The 27438-nt window shown below is 40.4% G+C and overlaps 1 protein-coding gene across 4 annotated transcripts in view; it reads left to right on the top strand.

Annotated features, from left to right (window-relative positions):
* Window positions 1–3195: 3195 nt before the first annotated feature.
* FOXP1 (forkhead box P1) overlaps window positions 3196–27438 on the top strand; it is a 380424-nt gene continuing 356181 nt past the window's right edge. The window contains exons 1-2 of one of the 4 annotated variants that reach the window (XM_082848503.1): window positions 3196–3288; window positions 17557–17637. The gene's annotated coding sequence lies outside the window, so the exon portion shown is untranslated. Of the gene's footprint in view, window positions 3289–9096; window positions 9707–17014; window positions 17638–27438 lie in introns of those variants that run through there. The other 3 variants (XM_082848506.1, XM_082848504.1, XM_082848505.1) reach the window with 3 other exon arrangements.

Consider the following 27438-nt stretch of genomic DNA (forward strand, 5'->3'; position numbering starts at 1 on the left):
TCTGAGAACCTGTCTTTAACAGTTACCCACGTAAATAACATTTGGAGACAGTAATGCTGGGTAGAGACAGTTAATCTGTATACGTGTTTAAATATATTTTAAAAATTAGCCCGTGATCTGAATCTGCTTCCCACATGTTGTGTGCCATTTACATACTTTGGCATTCTAAAATCACAGATCTATCCCAGAGTAAGTTTAGAGATAGATACTTAAGAAATGTTGCATTCAGTGACATTTTCATTACCAAAGTGGTCTACGTGGACTCAGATTTATTTTGCCACCCTATAAAAGCAGAAGTCATACACAGTATTGAGTGGAATTTTTATCCACGAGGGCAGATAGGACATTGGTTGAAATACTGCCATTGTTATCTGATTCCAAGTGCACATCTTACCATGAACCACATCAGGACCAGTTTCAATTTTTTAATACCTCTCATGGATCTAAGCACACCTTTTTTAAGTTATTCATTTTAAATTATGATTATATGAATATTTTAGGATTATAATCACCATTAAATGAAGGACAAAATTTATCATACCAAAATAGAAAATTTAAAGTAGAAAGAACTTGATTGCAAGGTTTAGCAGACTAGAAAGAAGACGTAAAGAGGATATTAAAGAACATTTTTCAAAAGACCCTCAGTAGTACAGATTTACAATAGATTTGGAAAAAACACAGTTGCATTCAGTGATGTTTGTGAAGATCATAATTGAGACAGTCTCATCAAAGATCAAACTTCTGTAAGATTGAAAAAGCACACTAAAGCAAACAAACCTTTTGGTCATTCCATGGAAGAACTAACTTCAAAAGAAATCTTCATTCAGTACCATAAAGTTGGTGAAGTTTATTTGAGATATGAGTTGCTCTTGACCTGAAGGTGATCCTGTGGCTTTTTGGTCAAGAGTCAAGATTGTATATGGCCACAGGTGATTAAAAATATCCCTTTCACTTTTTCTTGGTATTCACAGCATTTCCTACTACCTGTCACTTTGTCCTTGAGGAAATTTGAGACTGAAAACGAGTCGACAAGGATGGTTTTCCAATCAGTTCCTCATTTTTTCTCGGGTACTCCTTTGTTATATTCGAGTTCAGATTTACTATTCATGAGCCACATTTTAATCAGTGACCATATCCGACAAATGGAAGCTAAGCGCTGGTTAGTATGTTGAAAATAAACACGAGGGCTCTCATTAATGTCGCTGTCTGAATAATTAGTTGAGCATCGTGTACCGAGCAGCGGCGAAGGCAAGCTGGCTTTTCACTGGAACGACAGGCTGACAGCCACGTCCTGGAGTGTGGTCATTAGTGTGTCCCACCATCAATGTCATGTTACTGTGTCAAATTAGTTAGTGTCCCCTTAGGAGAGATGCCGGACCTACAAATTATCCTCCCACGTCCCTGGAAACCGTGTTTGCGAAACCTGTGATCAAGTGTGGGCAAATTATTAACACGGCTCATAAATGAACTAGTTTACAGGCTTATAACATTTTACAAGTAGATAATAAAGGGTAGAAAAGTTTTCCAATTGCTTTGCCCTGATGTGAGGGCTGTGATCTGCCGACGTTTCCTGGAGGAGCCCACAGCTGATAGGTTTTCGAGAGGAGCGAGCATACACATGGAGTGTCAGAACGAATGTTTGGAAAATGTAGCCTCTGAAGGGAAGCCAGTGTAAATGCATTGGAAACAATATAATTAACGTGGTTATCTCACTGCTCTGAGAAGCCCGTGACAACAATGGCAGTTGCTCATTAATGAGGTCACCAGTTAAGTCTGAACTTTGCCAACTGAAATTACCTGGAAAAATATTTCTGATGCATTCTTATCGTGCTCTTAAGCTGCCCTGTTGAAGGAGAATAACGCTAACACAGCACGTTAAAACTCATATGGGAATGACGATTCTTAGTCCGTAATGTATTTGACAAACAGTTTACACTCACGTCGATACCTGATACCTAGAAAACAGAGTGTGGACCCATCTGTCCTGAGTTTATCTCCTATCAAGAAAAGGCACCCACTGGGAGCACCACCACTTAACAGTCTGCTGAGCCCCAGTAGACAGACAGCCCACGTAGTTTCCGGAGATACACGACTATTCAAATCATAAAACTTCATACATCTCTTTTTTGGTTTCAACTTCTCTGTCTGATTAGATTAGAATACGTGTGCATTCACGGAGTGTTCTTGAGTTTACTTTTGCAAGGGAACAGCACACACACAGGGAAGAGGTCGTGCTTTTTGTTCGTCCTGTAGTTGCGTCTCCCTACCTCACAGCGGGTCCCTTCTGACATCTTCAGGGCTGTACAGGTGTCATTATCATCTCAAGGATCTAAGCAGAAAAGGCCTGGCATGTAAAACCTTGCTACTGACTGCTGTTCACAAAAACCTGCTGAAACTGCTTGAGGATGAGCTGACTTGTCTGTCAGCAACTTCAACTTACTTGGCATTGTATTTGGTAAATACTCATAACCCAACTAAGCCGTGAAAACGCGTAGCCTCTGCACACATGAGCACACGCACAGGCTGACTGTTTGCATGAGAGGGCTGTTTCACAGCCTCCTTCTGCATTTGAAATGCAATGGAGAAAGAACTGTAACCTTTGGGGAGTAAGATTTTGTGTTTGTCTGGCAGGTGAGATAGCTTGTCTTTTTTTTTTTTAATAAGGTGATGATGTTTGTGTGTGTGTGTGTGTGTGTGTGTGTGTGTGTACGTGCGAATACGTTTGTGTGTGTATTTCCTCCGGTCACTTGTACTGAATGCACTGAGAGAGACTGAAGACCAAAACCCAAAGGAAAATCTTCACTGGGACTCAGGGATCATCTTACCCATATTTCTCAGAATGAGATAACATTGTAATTCCTAGAAGTTATCCTCAAAAATAAGAACTGTTGGAAGTTAAAGGAACCAGACTTCCTAAGTGAATGACAGTGGCTTCAAGAGTAGCAGTTTTACTTGACTCTGTAACATCTTTGTGCTATAATTCTATAACGCTGAACTCAAATTATGAGCTACATGGAATGCTGATTCTAGAAGGGAAAGGACAAAATAGATGCACAGATACATGATTATATATTGAACGTAAAAGCAGGTGTCAATAAGGAAGACCTAAGGCTTAACGTGAATGTGTTACTTTTGAGGCAACACAGTTTGCCGCTTCTCTTAACCTCTTCTGTTCTTTTTGCTTTCAGTGTCTCTCTGTGTGTTGCAGTCCTGTGGCATTATGCATGCCCCCAGCCAGTGACCTCCAGACTTTTTATGGCTGTGAGACACGTTAAAAGTTCAGGGTGAGTGGCAAACAACACTTACATTGTGTACCGATTAAAAGTTGCCATCCACCTTTGCAGTGACACGATACTGGATATAGTAATCCCTCAGAAGATAATGGAATGCCCCATTATCAAGCATGAGTTCCAAAGCCAGCAGGAATACGTTTATTGCCTTCCACGATAGCTTTATGGCTTTTCGGAGCAGGATTTGTAACTTGCATCATATCTGTGGAAGGGTGATCTAATGAAGGGTTGGTAAACTTTGTCTCCAAAGGGCCAGATGGTAAATATTATTAACCTCATGGATCATAGAGTCTCTTTTGTAAATAGTCAACTCTGCTGATGTAGCGCAAAAGTAGCCACAGACTGTAGGTAAACAAATGGGCGTGACTGCATCCAATAAAACTTCAGTTGCAGAAACAGGTCGTGGGCCATGCTTGGCCTAAAGGCCATAGTTTGTGGGCCCTGATCTAATGCATCAAAGGGGAACAGATGACCTGGAATCAGGATACCTCACCAGGTAGCAGTCCCTCTGTTATTGAGCAAACCATTTATCAAGAAGAAATGGGAATAAAAAAAATAATGCCCTTTCTACTGCGGTAGGAGTAGGCTGTATTTGTAAGGATGAAACAAGATATAATGTACAGGAAAGCACTTTGAAAATTTCGAAACTCCTTACAAATGTAATGGATGCCGTATACCATTATTATGGTTCACCTAGTGGAATATACCTCCTTCACCCTTTTAATCACATTGGGTTTTCATGAGCTAAATGAGTGTGAGGGAAAGCTCTTTTATTTTCTAAGTCATGTGGTTTGGCTGTGTGTTCCTTCTATTTTATAGTTGATGGACAAGCTGTTGAAATGCCTCTTTGGTATCAAATACGGATGAAGGGCTATGCGGATAGATTATGGCAGGCTAAAGATCAAATGCCGATACAGAGCTATTAAATTTCCTTGAATCATCAGATTCTGAGAGTGTTTTCAGATCTTCCACCTTTAAAATAGGCCCTAATAAATAATAATGCTTCGGATGTCTACAAGTATGTTTGAAATTCACAAGCCTTGCGTGTCAAAACATAGAGACAGGTTCAGCAAATATGCTTCCCTGGACTAGTGGTACTAATTAAGGAAAGTCATACTTAAACAAACAGCTTGGTGAATAGAGGGGTAATCAGAATCTCCATTCATGAATTCCTAGGGGTTTTTTTTTTTGTTTTCTGACAAAAAATAGTAGGCTAGTCTTTAGATATGTTTTCATGTCTTTCTATCATTTAAGAATTGTTTTCCAGTAACAGAGATGCACCTATGTGAGGTTAAAAAAATTAGTTGTGTGTTCTCTCATAAAAGGTGTCTGGGGGAGAGCAATTTGCGCTTTCTGTCTTTATGCTCTGCTTGCCTGTTTAGGTGTTGCTTCATTTTCATGGTCACATGATGGCTGCTGGCGCTCCAGCCACTGCTTCTACATCCTGAAAGGAAGAGGCAAGAGTACAAGGAACAAAAAGAGTACTCCTCCCAGCTGAGGAAGTCCTCTTTAAAGAACTTGCCCTGAAGTCTTGCTCAGTGGCTTCTATTTACATCCTTTTATCCACCCCTAATATAAGGGCATCTGGGAACTGGATCCTTAGACTTGAGAAATTTGTTGTCCCAGATAAATTCCAGGTTCTAGTAGTAATGAAGAAAAGGTGTGTGGTCGTTGAGCAGCAATCGTGGTTGCTTATATGAAATCATGCTCTCAGTTTTTCTTCCATGTCTAATTTTTATTTATTTTGATGAATGCCTTCTTTCTTTGATTGATTTGTGTGTCTAATGTCTCATTTGAATTTTACATGTTTGAATTTCAGCTTATTCAATTCTCAGCAGAGATACATATCTCAGTAAATATTTTAGGACCATAATATTCTTACTAGAAGTGGCATGGCAAATCTGAGAAAGAAATTTCTGTCTCATGAGACCCATCAACCAAAATTTAAACTCCCAGGGCTTCCCTGGTGGCGCAGTGGTTGGGAGTCCGCCTGCCAGTGCAGGGGACATGGGTTCGAGCCCCGGTCCGGGAGGATCCCACATGCCGCGGAGCGACTAGGCCCGTGCGCCACAGCTGCTGAGCCTGAGCTCTGCAGCCTTCGAGCCACGGCTACTGAGGCCCACGTGCCTGGAGCCCGTGCTCTGCAGCAGGAGGGGCCGCCGCAGTGAGGAGCCCGCGCACAGCGACGAGGACCCAGCGCAGCCGTAAATTAATTAATTAATTAAAAAAAAAATTAAACTCCCAAATTTTCGAATGGATTTTCTCTCCTCTGGATGGGAGATTTTGTTAAAGCCTTAGTCCTAGCATGAGGTCCTAGGACATACAGGCCTGCACCCAACTGTGTTGTTCCCGGTATGTGTGAGGGCTGCCACTGATAGCTTTGAACTATCCCTCAGAGACTGGACAGTGCTGCCTACTCTGCACCTCTGCTTTGCTCTTCCCCATATGTCTGCTGAAAGCTTACTTTGGAGGGTGGAGGAGACAAGTAAGCCACTCCTGTCCAGTTTCCCTATTCCAGATTGGCCTGTACTTTACTCTCGGGAAAATTACCGTCCCACGGAAGAGACTTCCCTTTACTTCATAATATAGTCTCTGCCTATACGAGCCTGTGATAGATGCTCGTGAAACATGGTAGCTGATGCGTTCACAGACATTTCTTGAATGCCTGCTGTAGCTGTAGGATAGCAGTGTGGGTAAGAGTGTCTGCACTGAAGTTAAATCAGCCTAGGTTCGCATTCCACCATTTCCGTTTACTGGTTGAGTGCCCCTGCGTCAGTTACTTAACCTTTCTGGGCCACGACCTCCTCATCTGGGAAATGGGGATACAAATAGGAGCTGGATTCCTATAAAGAATTACTGAGATGATGGTTGTAAAGAGCTCAGCACAGTTCCTGGTAGGTAATAGATGCCAGCATTGTGCCATGCGCCCTGGGTGATGTGTTGGAAATCCCAGTCTGAGGAGTTCTTACCGTCCTCTGGCTGGTCCACTGGCCATTACTGTACTGGTAGACGATGTATATTTCACAATCCATTGCTTCTCGCCTGGTATTCTGTTGGAAGTTTAAGTAGAGCCCTGGGAGGTGGCTTTGATGCCCGTCTCCAAGGGCTCTGCAGCCACGTATACAGCTGGACAGCCCGGCTAACGGAACTTAGATCTCTGGGTCCCCTTTTGACGCTTTCCCCTGAGAGGCAAGCAGTTCTGTCTTTATTCCGTTTTTTGACTTACTCAGACGATGGGCCCGCCCAGCAAGCAGAATTCACTAACTGCTTTCAGGTTGGTATTGCTGATGATAATCTGAAACTCAGTAGGGTTTCACTCATGCAGGCTGGTGCTCCATGAGGTCGGTCTTGCCCGGCCTCATCCCGGTCCCCGCCTTTGTGCTGAGTCTGCAAAGCAGCCCCTGGTCCCCACACGTCTTCTTGGGACTGGCCCTCAAAGAACAGTGTCGTATGCACAGAGAAGCTGCCGCATGACTGTGGCAGAGATCATCAGCTGTGCCCACGGACGGCCCAGTTGGCGACGTGTCCCAGAGATTGAGAAGCGTTGGCGACCACTTGCCCATGGCTGTCTGTTGATTACTTGACTCTGTGGAAGTAGTGGCTTGCAGGAGCGGCTCTTACTTTTTCAGGAGACTCTCGGAAACTAAATTTTTCCTCTGTGGTTTCCAGTATTTTATTTAGACACTGTTACTGTGCTCAGATGCCTTAAAATCTTCCTCGCCCCTGGACCATGCGATTCTCTGTCTGGAACAATTTTTGTGCTTCACAGAGCTAACCCCTTCTCATCCTTCATTATTCAGTTCAAATATCACCTTTTTGGGGTGGGCTTCCCTGACTACCCCCATTAGAGATGATTTCCCTCTTCCCCCTTCTCACTGTCAGCCACCCAAGCCTCTTGTCTGTTTCAACTTACTACAGCTCTGTCACCTTCTGAATATCCCTGTTAACCAGGTAATAAGCAAGAGGCAGATCTGTCTGAATCAGTGTTGCTTCTTCATGGCTGACAGTGCCCAGTGAATAGTAGGCAGGCTGTCAGTCAGTATTTGTCGAAGCAGTCAGAGGACATTTGGGATTTCCCTGTGAATTTCTATATCTCGTGGTACTAAGAGGACTGCATCTGGGCGAGAGAGTAAGAAAAGTAATGAAACCACACACGTCACCTTTATTATAGGAATAGAATCCTGCCCTTGGGTTTTCTCTGGAAAGCTTCCTCTCTGCCTTGTACAAGTCTTTGATACTCTGTGTGTCCCATCCGGAAAGGGTTATACATCTTCACCTTCCCCATGAAGACAGAATCATTTGCCCTTTGGTTCTAAAGCTTATGGTGGGTGGCATAAGTTCATTAAGGGTGTTGGATTCCAAGCCCAAATCCCAGCACTCTCATTCCCTGGCTCTTTGTTCTTGGACAAATTACTTCCTCTCTTTGGTCCTCAGTTTACTTACCTGAGGCAGGGGAAATAGCATGACCTAATAAATAAGCTCGTAGTGTTCGTGCAAGGGTTAAATGAGATGCTACGTGTACAGTGCTTTGCACAGGATCTGGAAGAGAGTGACGATGCTGTTGATTCAGGAAGATCAACAGAAGGGTATTGGGAACCACACTGACAAAACTCATAACGTCCTTTCTTGTGATCTTCATTTTAAAGGGGGTAAAGATGGCGAAGAACCTGGATTCCCTATTAGATTCGCTCATTTCATGCACTGAATTACCTTTAAAAAGTGGAAAATGAGCGAGCAGTGGGATGACCTGTTTTATGTTTGTTGTTAGCATGTCGACTGTTGGATGTGAGGGATCTGTTTCAGATAAGGCCAGTGATAAACCTCAAATGCTGGGATGGCTCAGTGTTTGGAGCCCAACCCACATGCAAAAACACCTTTGGAATTTGGAGTTGAAGGTCCTGCACTGTCCTTACGCTGCCTGGCTGGGGAGATGTTTCATCCTTAAGTAATCAGAGCTCATTTGATCTCCTGCCTCACAATAGACCATGTCTTAAGTTGCCTGGAAATTCTAATTTTAAAAAAATTGGGGACTTCCTGGTGGCCCAGTGGTTAGGACTTCGCACTGCCAATGCAGGGGGCCCGAGTTCGATCCCTGGTCAAAGAACTAGATTCCGCATGCATGCCACAACTAAAAAAAAAAGAAGATCCCACAGGTAGCAACAAAGATCCTGCGTGTCACAACTGAAGACCCAGCGTGGCCAAATAAATAAATAAATATTAAAAAAAAAATTGTACCCTTGCTGTATTGGTCCTGAACATTTACATATCTCTTTTTTGAAAGGAAATTCAAGTCTGTATGGATTGAACGGAGGTAGATGTAAATATCTTTCATTGTGAGCTTTTATTTCTTTCACCTGCTTAAGGTAGAGGGTCTCTTCTGGTTGCTATGTTGTGTTAGTTGGGGCCTGGTTGAACTGTGCTGTTTGTTGTGCATTTGCTGTGTGAAAGCCCAAGCACAGAGAGGGATTTGTCTCTCTCTCTATCCCACAGCTTTTGGTGGTAAAAGATGAACTATATCAAGTCACATACTCTCATTGACATGATTTATGGAAGAGCTAGTGTTATCTAAGAAATTTAAAGAGCCGATAGGGGCTTCCCTGGTGGCGCAGCGGTTAAGAATCTGCCTGCCAATGCAGGGGACACGGGTTGGAGCCCTGGCTCGGGAAGATCCCTCATGCCGCGGAGCAATTAAGCCCGTGCGCCACAACTACTGAGCCTGCGCTCTAGAGCCCGCACACCACAGCTACTGAAGCCCGCGCGCCTAGAGCCCGTGTTCCACAACAAGAGAAGCCACCGCAATCAGAAGCCTGCGCACCGCATCGTAAGAGTAGACCCCGCTCACCGCAACTAGAGAAAGCCCGTGCGCAGCAACGAAGACCCAACACAGCCAAAAATAAATAAATAAATTAAAAAAGAAAAGCCATTAATTTTTGTTGATTTATAATTTGTCCCTCTCAGCTTAATAAAAATAAAAGAGCATGAGTAAAATACAGTTTAGGGCATCACGTTTGGTTCCTAATATCCTTTTTAGAAGCAAAAAAGCTAAAGTTCAATGAGCAGGAGTTAAGTGAAGCAAACGATTCAGGAAAAACCTTCATTAGACTCATAACAGCCCTCGGAGTGGCAAAGACCCAGCTTTTCTTCCATCTATAAAAAACATGCAACACCCTTGTCTCCAAATACCATTTCAGAAACGAAAACAATAATCACGAAAGGGGAAACAGATCCGTGTAATGCGAGACTTGATTCATGTCGTTTACACGGGAAGCCTGACAACCTGGATCACCACCCATGCAGCCGTCTTCTCAGTATCCTGATGCCTGAGCATCAGCAGGAAAGATTAGGAGTGTTCCAAGGGGTTTTCTCCGATGTTTTGAAATGTTGCTGCATTCAGTGTGCCTCTCAGGGCCAGGTGAGTCTGGTTATGATGTGCTGGGGCTTGAATCTCACATTGCCGCTTCTTATGGACCGTCAGTCAACCTTTATTTACCCTGGATGTTCACATCAAGAGAGGCCGTCTTTGTCCATTTCTGCCCCAGATCATTTGTTACTGGTGACACAAATCTATTCCTTCACTTCCAGCCCACTTCTTAAACATGATAATTTTTTTTTAATTCCACTAGAATAAAGCATGCATATGGTTTTCTATAGTTGTATATGCCTAGAAGAACTTGCATTTCATGTTATCACCAATCCTTGTGTGTGTAGTTTCCCCCTTCTCCCTTGCAAGTAATGAGAGAGAAGAGTAGAATTTTTAAAACTCATGCAAAACCTAATCCTGGGAAATTCCAAAAACCAGCGGTGAAGAGAAACAGTCTAGTTGTGAAAAGTCTTCCCTGTAATAGCTGCCTTTAGTGGGAGTTTACATATTAGCTCACAAAACTCTGTGAGATGGGTATGATTCTAAAAAGTCCATTTTACAGGTGAGGAAACTGAGGCCTAGTGAGGTGAAATGATTCCCTCAAACTTCTCTGCTCATTAGAAGTAGAGCTGGGATTCAAACCCAACCACTCTTCCTCTGGTACCATGGCTCGTAACCACCGCACCATATTGTTTTCACCCTGTAAGCATCTTCCTAGGGTGTTGATTTGCAAGCATGGTTTTGTTTGAACATACATTTTTCACTTTGGGGCTGCTTGTATGCTGCGTGTTGAGACTTTATACTTCAGTGCCATCTAACCAGCTCTGTTTGATCTTAGTAGCCTTTTTTCAAATGCTTTCATTCTTTTTGCTAGTACAAGAGCTTTGGGAAATAAAAGTTAAGTCCCGATGTGATTCAGAACAAGGACAGCCACTTAATTGGCGTTCTTCGGTCTCCAGTTGGACGTGCCTGTTAAGACATTTTCTCTAGATTTTTGAGTCATTTTTCTCTGGTACATTATTCTAATTAACCTCATCTCTGCAGCCCTCATTTTAGTTCGTGTTAGCCTCTGACTACCCAACGATTGAATTGTTCCACTCAGTCACCTGTGTGGAAAAGTGTGGCAGGCGAGAGGGTCCCCTTCCCAAAGCAGCAGTCCTGTACCTGGGGCATTTTCCCAGCAAGCAGGTTTAGTTCTTGAGATGCATTCACCTGGAAGCCTTTTTATTTACCAAAGTGAAGATCTGGGTACTTACAGGTAACACTGGGTAGCAAAGTTAGAAGATCTTTGGTTCCTTGGTCAATAGAATTCCAGATTCATAAGCTGTATGCCAAGGACTTTGACGTTCAAAAATAACAGATAATAGGTTTTTAAAAAACATAGTAAAATATTAGGCTTGAAAAAAATATAGAAAAGCCAGTCACAAAAGACCAACGAATAAGCAGTTTTTACTCCAGGGGTTGGAATTGTCTGCATGTCCTTGTTAACACAAACAGCAGACCATTTTTAATGTGTCTGTGCCTTCAGATACTGAGCCCACCATTTGTTAGCCTCTTGGGTAACTTGGGACCAGTTTAGGCATAAAGAGGAATTCAGTGGCTCATGATGCTGGAAGCTCGGCTGGTAGAATGAGCTTCAGGAGCATCTGGAGTGGGGGGTTCAGATCTCGCTGTTAAGTCTTGGTCTCAAGTCGCGCGCAGTGCTCTGTGCTGGATTCCTTCGTGGAGTTGTTGACCAGTTTGTCGCAACATAACCATTCATCACTCTGCTTTTGTAGCAACTCCAGCAGAAAGGAATCTTTGTTTATAAGTTCTAGCAGCTCTCACAGAATCTGGATCTTCCTGGTTCTGTGATTGGTCCCTTGTGTGCCATGTGCCTATCACTGAAACAGTTTCTGGGGTTGGAGCAAGGCTGGGTTGGCGGGGAGGTGTGAAGCAGTGGGTAGCCTGGCGTGGGTCACATGCTTGTCTCAAGAGAGGTGAATGACCTTTGACCTGCACAAGACAATGGAAAGTGGGTGAAAGGGGTGCTTGTTTCAGAAGAAAGGGACAGAATTTTCGGAAGGTAGAGTGTGCATATATATCCTATAAGGCGCTGTACTTTTTTTTTTTTTTTTTTTTTGAAGCACAGGCACCTTTTAATTTTGCAGTAATTTCAGAGTTACAGAGAAGTTGCAAGAGTAGTCAAGGAACTCCCCAAAAGGATCCCTTTGCTTAGATTCAACGTTTTGCTCCTTGGCTTTATCACGTCTTATCGATCTACCTATATAATACACATACACACATATGTCTGTACTTACACATAATTGTTTTCAAAACCATTTGAGAGTTGATTGCAGATGTCATACCCTTTTATTCCTAAATAAGTCAGGGTTTTTCTTTTCCCTAGGAACAAGGACATTCTCTTACATAACCACAGTACAATGAGGTAATATTGATACAATATTAATAAAATATAGTCCAAACCTCAGTCCCTATTCAGATTTCATCCAGTTGTCCCGATCATGTCCTTTATAACTATTTTTTCCTGGTCCAGGATCCAGGATTGCTCAGAAAGGCACTGTACTTGATGCACAGTAAAGATATAGGATTACAGAGTTGGCAGGAACCTTTAAATATCATGTAGCCCGGCTCTCCAAGACTGAGTGTCATCTGAGATGTTCCCCATTAAGTTCTGTGCCTACTACTTGGACATCTCCAGTGACATTGACATCGATGAAGTGGGTTTTGCCTCAAAAATACTACCATGCCTCTGTCCTCAAGGAGCCTGGGCTTCATTCACTGCTGTACTCCTTCCATCTGTCCTTCTGTCCAGCCATCCGCCAACCATCTGTCACTGTCGTAGGTTCTAAAGCAAGGTCTTTGACTTCAGCATACTTACATCTACAAGGTAGACAGAAAGGTCGATTATAATACAGTGCTAGAGAAGCTACAGAAATACTGATAGATTGTACACGTATATATGAGGTTGGGGAGGAGGCATCGGAGGTGGGAGATGGGACGCCCTCCCCGAAGCAGTGAGATCTGGCTGGGACGCCTAAGGATGAATAGGAGTTTGTTACCAAGTAGCCAAGGGAAGAATGATCAGATTGATGGACTTACTGTCTCTTCTAGAATTAAACCCTACATTTGGACTTGGATTTGAATTACCTAGGGAAAACGGCTTATAAAATACCTTACTTGGCCCAGTTAAAATATACGTGTCTTTTAGGCCATACCAGTGATGCTAGTGATGGGAAATAGCTGCTGATGAAGAGTTTCTGTCCAGGCTAGCCACATGGCATCTGTCAAGTTACCCTGATTGCCTTTCTCCTACTAAGTACATAACAAATGAGTGAATAAAGCTTCCATGGGTAAAGTTGTGGTGAGTTAAATTATAGAATTTCTAGTAACACTTCTCTAAGAATTTTGAAAGGATTGGATTTTGTTTGTTTTTTCATACATTCTTGTGGGTAAAAAGAAAATATTCTGAACTTCAGTTTTTGAATGTTACCTGAAGATAAAAATAGTACCTTCCCAAGGGTTAGGGTTTATATGGAGAATAAACATGTTGATCCGTATGAAACACTGATCATGATGGTAGCACCTAGGAAGCACTTACTGGATGTTACTTACTGTCAGAGGGTGTCTGTGAATTTTACCCCATAGGTTGTCAAAGGCTTAAAAAAGTAATTTATCGTATCAATGACTAATAACTAGTTGATCTAAAAATGTTTTTCCATATACCCTGAATGTAATATATTTTTTTATTTTCACATATTACTTCTATTATAAAAATTAAGGATATTAATGATGGGAAGATTCAGCAAAAAACTTTAACTCCACATGCTTTTAATGCTTCCCTGAATTAATAATTTTCATGTCCATCATATTTTCTCCTTGGCCCACAATTCATCCCATATTTGGATCTTGGCAAATGATGACTTGGTTAATTAGGCAGTCTGTTAACTCTGATTACTGAGTTATAACAGATCAGTGTAGAAGCATCAGTGTGCAATTTGGATTCAAATGCTCTTCATTTTATCAAAACAAATTTACATTTAGGGGTAAGTATGTTGAAATGCATTAGGGTAAAATGATGCATTTCATCAGGAAAATTTTAAAAGGATAAAGAATTATTTCCTCCTGCTAAGTTATTTTTTTATTATGACATTCGTCACATTATCTTTCACTAGGAATAGACTTAAAAGCTTGGAATTTTCTTTTAAAGCTTGAAAATTATAGCTGATTTAATCCCTCTATTATACAAATAGGATGGATGCGTTCGTTGCATTTTTATTTAAGCATAATTTAGTATAGCGACACATGGTTATATTCCAGTTCTGACCACAGTGGCCTCTGATACTGGACTTACTTGTGGAAGTGAGTCTTGACTGTGTTGGGGGGTGGAATTAGTGGGTTACATTAAGGCTCGCTCTCTTTCACAGCTGAAGGCATTGGCAGTTATTAAATACGATTGGGCCTTTGTAGTCCTTTCTCTTCCTTGTTTATTGGCTCCTCATTCCTTAAGGGCAGTTGGAGTATCAAAACCTTGCTTGCCTACTCCATCTCCATCTCTGCCTGCCTTCCTTCTTAGCACAGAACGCCGAGCCTTGCGGAAAATGCACAAACAAGTGAACACAAGAATAATTTTCCAGATTCAGTGAATGCTGAAGCTTGTGCTAGCTTCCCCTAACAGTTCTATGAGGTGTCAGTAGCATTCAGAAGACAGCACCTCACCCTTCTCTCCCTCCCTGCTTTCGCACACACCTACACGTGCACGCGCGCGCACACACACTGAACTCCGTAACGGGTACCTAGGAGGTGCTGAATAGGTATTTGTTGAACACTGATTGGTGGAAAAGTTGAAACACTGACAGTCTCCCACCCCACGCTCCCAGGCTGCTCTTAGAGCCGGTCCAACAGTAGGGACCCTGTCCGATACTGCAACCATGAGAGTAAGTGGGGCTGATGAAGTTAATATTTATTTTTTCAATAAGCTTACTGAAGTCTGACCTTTCTGAATTGCTGTGTTCTAGTTCCATGGAAAATAGAGCTAGAGAGAGAAAATGTTTTTTACACTCAATGAACTTAGTATCTTGTTGATTGGTCATATTGAGGTGACCATAGGTCAGAAATAGGAAACCCTAGTTCTTTAACTTGATTCAGTGAAAGCATCTAGTTTATGCAAAACTGGCTTTTTTAAGGCTAGAAGACCCTCTGACTTTGTAGATAAAGCAGAACTTTGCTTAACTCAAAATGGAAGTTGGGTTTTTATGAATTTGATTATTTTCTCTTAATTGGGAACATTTAGTAATAATTATAGGTGACGCTCATTTTGGAGGGGCTTGTGGCTGGTTGTTCAAAGGTAAAGTGATGTTTTGAGCGCCAGTGTGACAGATTTGAATGACAGTCAGCCTGAATAATTCAGTTTCCCTACCTCCCCATTCCTTCCAAAAGAACGAACCAAATAAGGAATTTTTAAAAACCCAAACCATTCTGGAGTATATGAATTTTTAGTCATTTTCAAAAGATGTAGTTTGACAGAGAGACATCCTCGGGGGCTTTTATGTGTGAGGTAAACCCATTGGAACATTAATTTCTTTCTTTTAATGGGGCTTCAGATACCTAAATAATACATGTATTATAATAATAATTTGCCAATAGAGAACCTTCTGGAAAACAACTCCCTAAGGAATGAGATAAGAAGTGCAGTCCAGTTGTCTTGTTCCTTTGGCTGTGCCGTGTGGCATGTGGAATCTTAGTTCCCCTAGCAGGGATCGAACCCGTACCCGCTACACTGGAAGCACGGAGTCTTAACCACTGGACCGCCAGGGAAGTCCCAGTTGTATTTTCAAGTATCCCTTCAGACAGAACATTCTTACCCCACATCAGTGGCCCCCAAGAAGTCTTAATGGCAACGTCAGGGAACTTTCTCAATTAAGTGCTTCTGTAATAAATAGGTCTGTGGGCAGAGACAAGCAGCCTTATTGGAAGGTTGGGTACTATGACTCTGTGGTTTTATTAATTACATTTATTCTTTTAAAATGACCCTGGATGAAAACAACCACCCCTTCTGTGGTCATGGTTAGCAGATGTTTACCGTAATATTCTTTGCTCCGTGGGAAAAAAAAAAAAAAAGCCTCTTCCACCCAACAAAAACAGCCACAGTTTGCTTGGCTCAATCAGAACTTTGGCGCTTGGGTCTTACTTTATATATCATGGCTCCAGTCACACAGCCTTTCCAAGTGTGAGGCTTAGGTCACTCCAGCATCTGCAGGAGCGCCTCACTCAAACAGTGATCTATTATGTGAGCGCTTAATTCTTATACTGTTTTTGGCGTCCACCCTTCCTCGTTGAAACCAATATCCTATATGCAAGGCTCTCTTTGTTTTTCTTGTAGGAGCGTGCTGGCTCCTCCTTAATTTCAAAGCCTTTCACCTAGGTCTGATGGTCATTTTTGTGAGGATTTTGAGCGTAGAGATAAAGGCAAGGTTCGCCCTTCTCCATCGGAGAGTTTGGATTTTCCTGGGCTCTCTCTGAAATGAAAGGCATCTCCTTGTCTCATGTTTTTTGTTTGAAAGGTGTCTTTTCTTATTGCATGTTGAGCGTGCTTAACCACCTCACTTCTCATATTTTTTTTCTTGCCAATTCCTTTTTTTTTTTTTTTTTTTTTTTTACAAGCACTAAGTGCTCATGAACCTTTAGATGGTCCCTGCCTACACCTGCCATTCATGGTTCTAACAGGTATTTCAGAAGCAGCCCCCTCATTTGTCCTGATTTCCGCTCTGAAGAATGCCTCTTGCTCTTCGGCAGTGCTGAAAGGAAATACAACAGCACAACTTTGCTTTTCTTGGGAAGCTCCTCCCTTTGGAATGGAGAACTCTGGGTGGCTCTTCTTATTTTGTCTCCATCGCCAAAATAAGCAGGGATCTTGCATAACACCAGGGTAGGAAAAAAGAAGTAATTTTAAGGGAAACGTACGTTCATGTCGAGAAAAAGGGAGTTAGAACGGGACAGAGGACAGTGGTCCACAGAGGTAAGGACATCTTTTCCATTCAGGTAGGAAACCAGGTTTTGATCATTCTGGTATAATTTATAAAATAAAAAAAGTTGCTTCCTCCCATCCCCAAGTCTTTTCTTTGATCCAGTTAAAAATAAATCTTGAGATTAGAAAACCAAGGCTCATAGGTTAGTTAATTGATGTATGTGGTAGTTGGAATAGATCAAGTCTTGTATTTGTGAAATTATTTTCCTACGATCTTAGTTAACCCTAAGTGATTCCCTTGGAGATGACTTGGTTTGAGATGCTTGCCCTAATCTGAACCCAGTGCCAAAGCTAGCCAACTAGGATTCTTGTTTGGTCTGACTTTAGGAACATGGAAGAGACATCTGAGCGTTCAGATGAACCAAAGATGTCTACTCTAGCTGTTTGGCTGATTAGTGGACATATTATTTGTCCTTTTAAGTGATTCCAAATAATGTCTGTTGATAGAAACAGAGCAGACACTTCAGTGTTTCAGACTGTTTGTGGGTGGCAGGTTTTGAAAATGCAGCTAATTTGCAAAAAGAAGAAAGAGTCGGAAAAAAAAAAAAAAGAGAAAGAACCAAAAAAACAAAATCTTCAAAGTTTCAGTTTCATCCATTGTCAAGGTTTGAAAATTTCAAAGCCGGGGGAACATCCCGCAACGTTCTTTCGCCATTGTAAATTAAACACTCGTGTCCTTAAGATATAGCTGTGAAGGTGGTAGGGCCCAGGAGCATTGTGGGCACTGGCATATGTCAGCAGTGCCAAAGCCAGAGGGATTTTGGTTGGGCTCGCACAAACGGTTGACAGGAGCGTGGATAGCCCCCAGACTGGGGAGCCTGGATTGTGCCTGGAACTGACTGTTTATATGTACACTTGTTTCTCACGTATACAAAAAGTGCGTCCAAACAAAAGCCGAGTCATGACCTAATAAAGAGCCCGCTTCTTAAAGAGCCCTACGTCCCTGAGTGCTGACACAGGTAGGCTTGGAAACTAGCGTGGTGGACCCAGGCTTGTGTTCAATCTGTTTGATTAAAATAAAAGTCCTATTAAGATTTAAAAACGTACATTAGAAAAAAATTCCAAACCTACCCCTCACCCCCGAAACAGGGAAGCAAAGCCATTTAAAATAGATAATTCTTAGATGTTGGTTTAAGGTTCGGCTATTTTAATTCGTTAGTCCACTGCTTTTCCCCCCAAAGGTTTCAAAAAAAGGTTTTCAGTAGTACCTGAGCCATTTCACGGTTGGAAAAATGAAGTTTCAAAAAATCAGGATATGGGCACACACAAAAAGGAATTTGAGTTAGAGTTCCTTTTAAGCTTTCGAGAGTAGGCTACGTTCTGTTATTTTTCTAGTGTTTTTTGTCCTTTGAGTTTAGTCAAGCTATAAATGGTGGCAGATACCATCTCTGTATTTGTGGGTAGTAAGAAAAGCTTCGAGGAATATGTCAGAGCAGAACTAGAAATCCCAGAAGTCTTGTTTAATAATTAGAATGTGAACATTTATCACATTTTTACTGTTTGTCAGCTACTACTGTAATATACCAGCCCCAACTTACTAAATCCTTATGAATACTTTGAAATAGCTACTCTTACTACCTTCGTGTCTCAGATAAGTAAACTGCGGATCAAAGAGGTTAGCTGTGTTAAATTGCCTGGGGTTACGAAAAAAGTAAATGAAAGTAAATTAAGTCTAGAGTCTGGTTAACAGCAATGCACCAGTGCCATTTTCCTTGTTCTGATAATGTACTGCAGCTATGTAAAAGGTCATCATTGGGGGAAGCTAGGTGAAGGGTATATAGGACTCGGTGCTATATTTGCAACTTCCTGTAAGTCTATAATTAATTAAAAATGAAATTTTTTTCAAAATGGCAGATTTTACACTTGAGTCGAGGTCTCTTTGCTTTTGAAATCCAGATTATTCACCGTTATGTCTTCATAGATCGTTTGACCAGCAAGAAGATGGCCTTTGCTCCACTATCTTTCTAGGTTAAGAGTTTCAGGTTACCCAGACCATTTTGTGTGGTCCCCCATAACTCAGTGTAGTTTTAGGAGCCAGGATTTATCCTTGCCTTTCTTGCTTCCTTATCACATTCCTCCTTTCCCTCCCCCAGTCCCAAAGTCATCCACTCTGATCTTGATAGAGACAGTGGAGATCATTTATCTTGTCATTGGAATCTTTCAGTAAATGCTTTGCTGAGGAGAGGTGGTCTGACACTTTTAATGAGTTTCAGAGTAGATTTGTAATTCCTGATGTGTACATGGAAATGCATATGGACATCTAGAAAGGAGAATGGCAATAGTAAGCCAAAAATTTACCAGCTTACAGCATGTAAATATCTTAAGCCATGGAAAACTTACATTCACAAGGCTAATTATTTTTGCAGCTGAAAAGCTACTAGAGTGAAATTCAGAAAACCAAAGTTTTAAAGCTATATCTTCTGCTAACTTGTGATGTGATCTCAGTTTCTTCATTTAGGAAATTACTAAGAGAGTCATGTTCTACCAAAAACTTCCACATATAAGTAACTTTGTGACATTCTGTATGACACAACTTCAAAGGTGTATCTTTACTGAGTTAAAAATGATTGCTGTGAAAGTTGCTTAGTCTTTTTTTTTCTTTTTCTTTTTAAAAGATTTTTTATACAGCAGGTTCTTATTAGTTATCTATTGTTGCTTAGTCTTATGACTGGAGAATCAAGTTCCAGAATATATTGGTGGATTTAACCAATTGATTAACTCAAATAAGTATTTGAGATCTTTCTTCTTTTCTAACATAGGTGTTTACAGCTATAAATTTCCCTCTGAGCACTGCTTTACCTGTATCTTATAAGTTTTGGTATGTTATGTCATTATTTTCATTCATCTCCAAATATTTTCTAATTGATTTTGTGGTTTCTTTATTCCCATTGGTTATTTAGGCATATGTTGTTTAATTTCCACATTTGTGAGTTTTCTAAATTTCTTTTTATTACTGGTTTCCAATCCATTCTGTTGTAATTGGAGCACGTACTTTGTTTTATTTCAGTCCTTTGAAATTTATTGAGGTCTGTTTTATGGCCTAGCCTATGATTTGTCCTGGAGAATGTCCCATGTGTGCTTGAGAAGAGTGCATATTCTGTTGTTGCTGACGGGTGGGACTTTCTATAGATATCTGCTAGCTCTATTTGATTCTTAGTGTTGTTCATGTCTTCTGTTTTCTTGTTGATCTTCTGCCTAGTTCTGTCCATTATTGTCAGTAGGGTATTGAAGTCTCCAACTACTAGTGTTGAATGGTCTGTTTCTCACTTCAGTTCTGTTAGGTTTTGCTTCATGTATTTCGGGACTCTGTTTTTAGGTGAAGACTTTCTTAAAAAGAGAGCATTCTTGTTGTGTCACCTGCTTTCAGGACTTCATTCAGTCTTAAGGTTTAAAAATTACACACACTGATGAAAAAGCTTAGTTTCATAATGGGGCAGCTTTCTGACACTGATGGAGACATTTAGGCCACATTTACATTGGTAAAGAGAAGTGAAGGATGGATGGCTTTTTTATCCCATGCATTTTCTTACTGTAGGCGACCAGTAGGGTCCAACTGAGGCCAAACCAACATTGTCTTGGATAGCAGGTTGATGGGGGCTTTGACTTACCCAGATGTAAATCAGTGTTGCATTTCTGTTTTTCACTTACTCTGTGTAGACATGGACTAACTCAATACAAACATGTTCCATGGCAAAAATATGCTTTTTTTAGCAAAAAAGAATAAAATGCAATTTTCTCCTTGTTGCTAAACCTATGACTCCGTAGCTCTTTCTGTGTGTAGGTCACATGGCAAACTGCAGGTGCATCTGTCATACAGAAATTGCTTTTCCCCCCAAATACAGAAATGTGAAATAAACCAATTTGGGCACAAGCAGTGTATGCTAGATTTACTTAGTATCTATCACACAGCTCCCTGCACTCACTGTATTAGGACTAATCAAAGAGTTAGAACTGCCTAGTTTTGGCAGAAATGCATATACAGCTTCTGCTTAGTCAGTGGTACTACTGAGTGATTGTTTTTGCTAACAATATTATGGCCAAATATATAATTTTTTTCTTTTCAGGAGTACTATAAATTTCAGGAGTACTATAAATTTGTTCTAGACATATGTCAGTGGGAAAGCAGGGGGTGGGGTAATACTCACGTGTACACACATCCATACATTTAGACCTAAATAGGTCATTTTCACTGAATAAAAATTTTAAAAGTCATTTCTGTTTCATTTCTTTATTTCTTTACCCATTTTATTATCCTTATCCACATTTTGGTGTTCAATCCATGAGCGATGAAATAGTTTAGTGGTGATTTTAAATTCCCTATGAACGAATATAGTTTTTCAGAAGAGATTTTGCATTTAAGTTAAAAACCATTTTCTTTTCCTGTCATCTCTGTGAATAGTCCTTAGAGTTGATTGTTAGTGGAGGAACCCATGTGGTTCTGTATCTGAACTTTCTCTGAGAAAGGAATTATTGTCTTTGTCATTTTGTTTCCACGTGTGACCTCCTTACCTGCTGGGTTTCCCAACAGCTGTCAGCTAACTACTCTAGCACCATACTGTTACCTGCTTCCTGGTTCACAAATATGAAGTAAACAGAAAATCTTGCTAATTTGAGCCCAGTAGGAACCTTAACACTGTAATGAGGGACTGATTTTGAAAGCAGACAGACATAGCTCACACGATTAGAGCCAAATTTTTAAATGATCTTAAATAACTAATTGAAAGTAAGAGTGGTACTTAAGAAAGAGGTGAGATACTGACACATGGAGGAATTAACAAACGGGAGAGAAGAATCCTCATGGAGTCTTAGTGATTATGCAGTCTTCCTTGGGTTGCCCCTGATGTTAATCTAAGTGTGGGAATGATAATGTACCTTAGAGGACAGGTTTGTGGTTGAAAGGCTCTTGATAGATTTTGACAAATTAAACAGTGGTAAAGATGTTTGGAAGTTATCCAGGTCCTTACTATTATTTATGTCAGTGAACTAGAAATCAGTGGTTAATTTGCAGTTCTTGTAATTTTTCTGATACTCCTGTTGTTGTAAATTTAGCCGTGTGAGGCATCAACTCAGCGGGATACATTTTATGTTGTCAGCTACCTTTTGACATCATAATAGATTTCAGTTGCCAAATCTTTCTCGATAGAATAAATGTAAAAGAGAGCTGCACGGAATATTTGGATCATATCCAGATACAAGTAAACGTGTGATGGACTTTCTGAGATTAAAAGGCTCAGATTGGAATGGAGGGGGAAGGAATGACACCCTGTTGATTTGGGGTTTTCTTCTTTTTCTTATTATTTGCCCTTAACCCATTCTAGATCATGTTCTAGTTACGCATCCTTTATCTTGGCTCAAAGCTAGCCTGCTCTTTGCTGTGTGGTCCCTTGTATGATAACCAAAGAATAATTTGAAGTTACTGATTTTCTGCACCTGTTAACTGTTAATGCCTCTTTGTGCCCTTTTTATTGCACTGGATCACAGGTTCCATAGTCTTATATTTTTCCTCATTGTTTTAGCATCTGTTACATTATTTTAAAGAAAATATTTACATTCTCTCTGGATAATTAGAGACTCGATTGGAATCGTATTTTGTAGCTGGGATGTTTCTTTCCTCCCTCCCTTTTCTCTAGTTTATTCAGAATGCCTCCTTTATAATTAGCCTCTTCTATAGCACTGTCCCTTGAGCTGCTGACCACTCAGGAGGGTTGAGGATTGAGTTGAGAGGATTAGTGGACACCAGTGCCTTTTAATACATTTGTTCTCTGAGAGTCTCTATTTTGACCTCGGAATTATTTCTTTTTCGGCTCTCTGCCTTATTATGTCACATATTTTTGTAGATGTCACTTTGATCTCTGGGAACGTCTAGCCTCCCATTTCTCTGATGTCATTTGCTCTGCTTGAAAACTTGTTATGACTCTATTGGCCAGGCTGTCATTTTGCCCTTTCATACACCTCCTTCGAATCTCTTCAGAGGAACTTCCTCCTTCATCCTTAACTGTGAGCTCAACAGTCGTACAGAGGTATGATGTCGTTGACCTAAGGATCTCCAGCCCGGTGGAAGGAGCGCTTCCTTGTCCTTCATCTGTGTAATTGGGTTATATATCTTAAGTGCCTTGTTTGGAGTGTCCATTTGGCAAGAACTCCACTACTGTATTTGGCCGTAGCCTTGCCTGCTCCTGATGTCTAATAAATGTTTAATGATAATTGAAGTGATCAGTTCTCAATCCACAGCGGAGAAGAGCTTATTAACCTTTTCTAGGCACGACTACGTTGTCCTTGAGATGGAAGTTTCTTGTATTGTGTACTAGCAACTTTAACTCAGATCCATTGCACTTGCAGGGTTCCTGCCCCTTAATGCCGTAAAATGATTTCACAGTATTCGTCTCTCTTCTGGAAGGTGTACACCCTTGGCCATTGCTTCAAAGAATAGCCAGTATTATTGTATTCAAGATAAATTCAAATAAATGCAATTGTGTAATGTATTGCGGGGGCATGCACTTTGAAAGTTTCATTATAAAGTAAAAAAAAACAATTACAGAAAACCACACGCACACACGCACGCACAAACTGATTCTGTACAGTGTGTTCTATTTACTGCACTGTCTAAAAGGAAGCCAGTGTCGACTGAGTATTTGAAATCTGACTAGGGATGACTGAGAAGCTAAATTTAAGTTATTTCATTTTAGTTAGTTTATACTGTAATAGCCACATGTGGCTAGTGGCTGCTGTATTGGACGTTTACATATATGTATATATTTATATGTCAGTTGTGTTATGGTGGATGTCTTTGTAACAACGATTCAAGTCAAGAAATCGAACTTTTCCAGCCACCCAGAAACCCCTCAAGTGCCTGATCCCACTCACAGCCCCTTCCAAGAGTGACCAGTACTTCTGTAGTAATTACTTCCCTTTGTTTCATTATTACTTTATTACCTACCTGTGGATCGTTAAACATTGTAGTTTAGTATTGCCCATTAAAAAAAAATTATATGTCTTTTAAGTTTCTTAATTTACAACTTTCCCCTCTATTTCTTTCTTTTCTTTACACTTTTCCTTTTGGAGAACCCTGGCCGCATGAGCTGCAGAGGTTCCAAGAGCCTGGATTTGTATGATCGCATCCTCAGCTCACATGTTCCTTTGCCCTCTCTATTTCCTGCAAATTCGCAGTTGGGTCCAGAGGCTTCTGTTTGATCCCTTTGGCAAGACTCTAAGTGATATTGTGTTCTTTCATTCAGGAGGGACATAATACCTTATTGTCTTCCTTTTTGTGATGTTAGTAGCCATTAATGCTCACTGGCTAGATCCATTAATTCCCTGGGAGTTGCAAAATGGTGATGTTGTAATTCCGCTGTTTATTAGCTGGAATACTTTTGTAATTTTTCTGTTCAGCTACTCCTTGGTTACCCAATGGAAGTGTTCCTATAAGAGATACACGAAAAATGCCTGTTTTTTCCCAATGTTTACCAGTTTTCAAAATAATGGATTAGTTCCGTATCCTCCTCTGAAAGCAACCAGTAAATTTTAACATGTTTCTGCATCATGAATGTAAACGTTGGTTAGTTTCAGTCCATTAAATTCCTTATTTTTTATTGAAGATCACATTGTCCATCTTTGATGATGGGACTTCTTTACATTGGCTCCTCGATCCTCCTGAGATGATCCTGCTGGTCTTTGATTGCTTCTTTCCTTACTGCTCTGATGAGATGCTTCAGACTCACCTCGAACATTTCTTGCCTGAGGACTGAAATAGGATATTTGCCCCAAAAAGCTTGGATTCTCTTAGTGGAAATTTGTGTTTCAAGACAATTATCATACTGCTAACTGTGCTTATTGTTGTTGGATTGCTCATTATGTCTAGGCCTCATGAATTCGACTGATTATTTCCACTTCATATTCACGATTAGAGGACTTTTAGTTAGCTTCTTATCTGGTACATAGGTATGTATCTCCTTTCTACTATGGTGAGGATCCCAGTTCTTGAGAATATGGGAGCTGATAGAATTAAAATACTCCATAATTACTAATTTGCATATTTATCCACCTCATACGTGCAACAGTCTCAGAATAACAGTGCCAATACTACAGTCTCCGGTTATGATTACCAAGAAGTTAAACATCTTACTACATGTACTATTACTAATCTTGATTATTTTTTAATGGCTTACTATGTCTGTCTTTTCAGAGCATATAGCCATTTATACTGTACTTTCCCCTTTTATCACATTTTAGTCTTAGTTCTATAAGTAAGTATATTCAGAGCTCAACACTAGTTCTTATGTTAATGTCTTTGATCATTTTGTCAAAAGCTCATTTTCTATTAGATTTCTCAGGAAGGGCTCCTGGGAAATACATTACCTGAATTTGGGCATTTTGGCGACAGTTTGCTGCTCCATTTAAATTTAAAAAGCAATTTTTGCTGGCTGCAAAATTGTTGGTACATATTTTTTTCTTTAAGTACCTTGGCTGTGTTACTCCGTTTTCTTCTGGCTTAAGTCTTAAGTCCAGAAATTTTACTAGACTCTGTCTTGGTGTTGATCATTTGGGTACAGTATGCTCAAGTATCCAGTGACCTCTTTCAACATCTAGTCCCAAGTTGTTTTTTTTTTAACTTCAGGAAAGTTTCTTTGAATATAGTTTTAGGTATCTGGACAGGTCCCTTCCTTTTATTTCATTTTTAGGGATTCCTATTCTCCATATGTTGGATCTTCTTTACCTAACTTAAATATTTGACATTTTCCCTTAATCCCTTTTGTCTTTATCTTTATTTCTTCTTGATTTTTAATTTTCTCCTCGTTTTTTTTTTTAACGTTCTAGCCTTTTAACTTTTTACTAACTTTTACTAACTAGCTTTTTACTAACTTTTAACTAACTTTTTAACTTTTTTTTTTTTTTTTGTGGTATGTGGGCCTCTCACTGTTGTGGCCTCTCCCATCGCGGAGCACAGGCTTCAGACACGCAAGCTCAGAGGCCATGGCTCACGGGCCCAGCCACTCCGTGGCATGTGGGATCTTCCCGGACTGGGGCACGAACCCGTGTCCCCTGCATCGGCAGGCAGACTCTCAACCACTGCACCACCAGGGAAGCCCCCTTCTAGCACTTTTAAGGCATTATTTGCTGTATTCATTTACTCTTGTGTCCTCTTAGTATATTCCTCATTATGCCAATGATGTTTTCTTTTTTTCTCAGGTCCATTCTTTCTTCCTTCATTTCTCAGTTTTTCTAATTCCGATTTATGTGATTCTTTCATGCCTTATTTCATATTCTTAATGTCTTCTAGCTCATTTTAAAATAATAGGTTACAGTTTGGGTCTGCTGTATGACATATCTTTCTGATGTGTGCTTTCATTTTCTGTAGGGTGTTATTCTTTTTCCCTTTTTCCCTCTTATAATTTTGTGTAGTGTTTGATCTGAAAACTTTTTCTGTTGCCCATTTTTATGTGTAAGTTGTTTTTCTGAACTTTTGATAGGGAGGCTTGATTTAGATAGCTCTTCTAACTTCCCAGAGCTCCCTCTTCTTGTCTGCTTTCAACTGCTAGGCTACTGGCCTGCTTTTTAAAATATCTACACAATCTTCTCCTTCCCCACTTTTTTTGAACCTTCTCTTTCTTTCCTCTTGATTTTCTCTGTCCTTTTCAATTTTGATTCTTCTGTTTCCAGCAGGTTTTCCTCATTGTGGGTCCTGTCCTGGAGTGGAGTCCTGGCAGATCAGTTTTGAGAGATTAACTGCAATAGACTACACCAGACTCTGCAGGGTTTCTTAATGTGAGCCCTGTGTACTGTGTCTTTTTCAGAATGGGAAAAATTCCTCCCAGGTTCATCTGCTGTTTTAAATTGATTCATCACACTTTTTCATTTAATACTTACTGAAATTTGGGGAGTTTCTTTCTCAGGTCCTTCAGTTGCCCTGCTGTATCCCTCTGCTCCTTTCTGTGCACATGCAGCTAACCTGCAGTAATTGTGGTTGGTATTGGTATTTTCCAGCACCTGTTGGTACTTTGGTGCTTGAGGCAATACCTAGTCACCTAGTTTTGTTGTAAATTTGTCCAACAAACAATTGTTTTTTGGTTTGGTTTTTGGTCTTGCTCTCAGGTTGTTCTGTTTTTATGAGGGGATTTGGAAAGATTCAAATGCTATGCTTTTACCTCTGCCTCTAATTTTTTTTTTTTTTTTTTGTTAAATGTATTAGCTTAAATACATTTTAAAAGACTAAGATTCAATTTTTAAAAATTTCACCATTTCTTCCAGCTCCTACCCCATGGCAAGCACTAATCTGTTCTCTGTATCTATGAATTTGTTTAAAAATGTAGATTCCATACGGAAGAGAAGTTGTATGGTATTTGTCTTTCTTTGTCTGACTTATTTCACTTAGCTTAACGCCCTTGAGTTCCATCCATGTTCTCACAAATGGCAAGATTTCATTATGTTTTATGGCTGAATAATGTTCCATTGTATATATGTACCACAGTTTCTTTATCTATTCATCCATCAGTGCACATTTAGGTTGTTTCCATGTCTTGGCTATTGCAAATAATGCTACAGTGAACATGGGGGTGCATGTATCTTGTCAAATCAGTGTTTTCATTTTTTAAAATAAATACCCAGAAGTAGAATTGCTAGATCATATGGTAGTTCTATCTTTAATTTTTTGAGGAACCTCCACACTATTTTCCATAGTGGATGCCCCAGTTTACTTTCCTACCAAGAGTCCACAGATGTTACTTTTTCTCCACATCTTCTCCAAGGTTTGTCATTTCTAGTCT

This window comes from Leucopleurus acutus (genome assembly GCF_964270905.1).
Source record: "Leucopleurus acutus genome assembly, chromosome: 10".
In the NCBI taxonomy this organism is placed as follows: domain Eukaryota; kingdom Metazoa; phylum Chordata; class Mammalia; order Artiodactyla; family Delphinidae; genus Leucopleurus; species Leucopleurus acutus.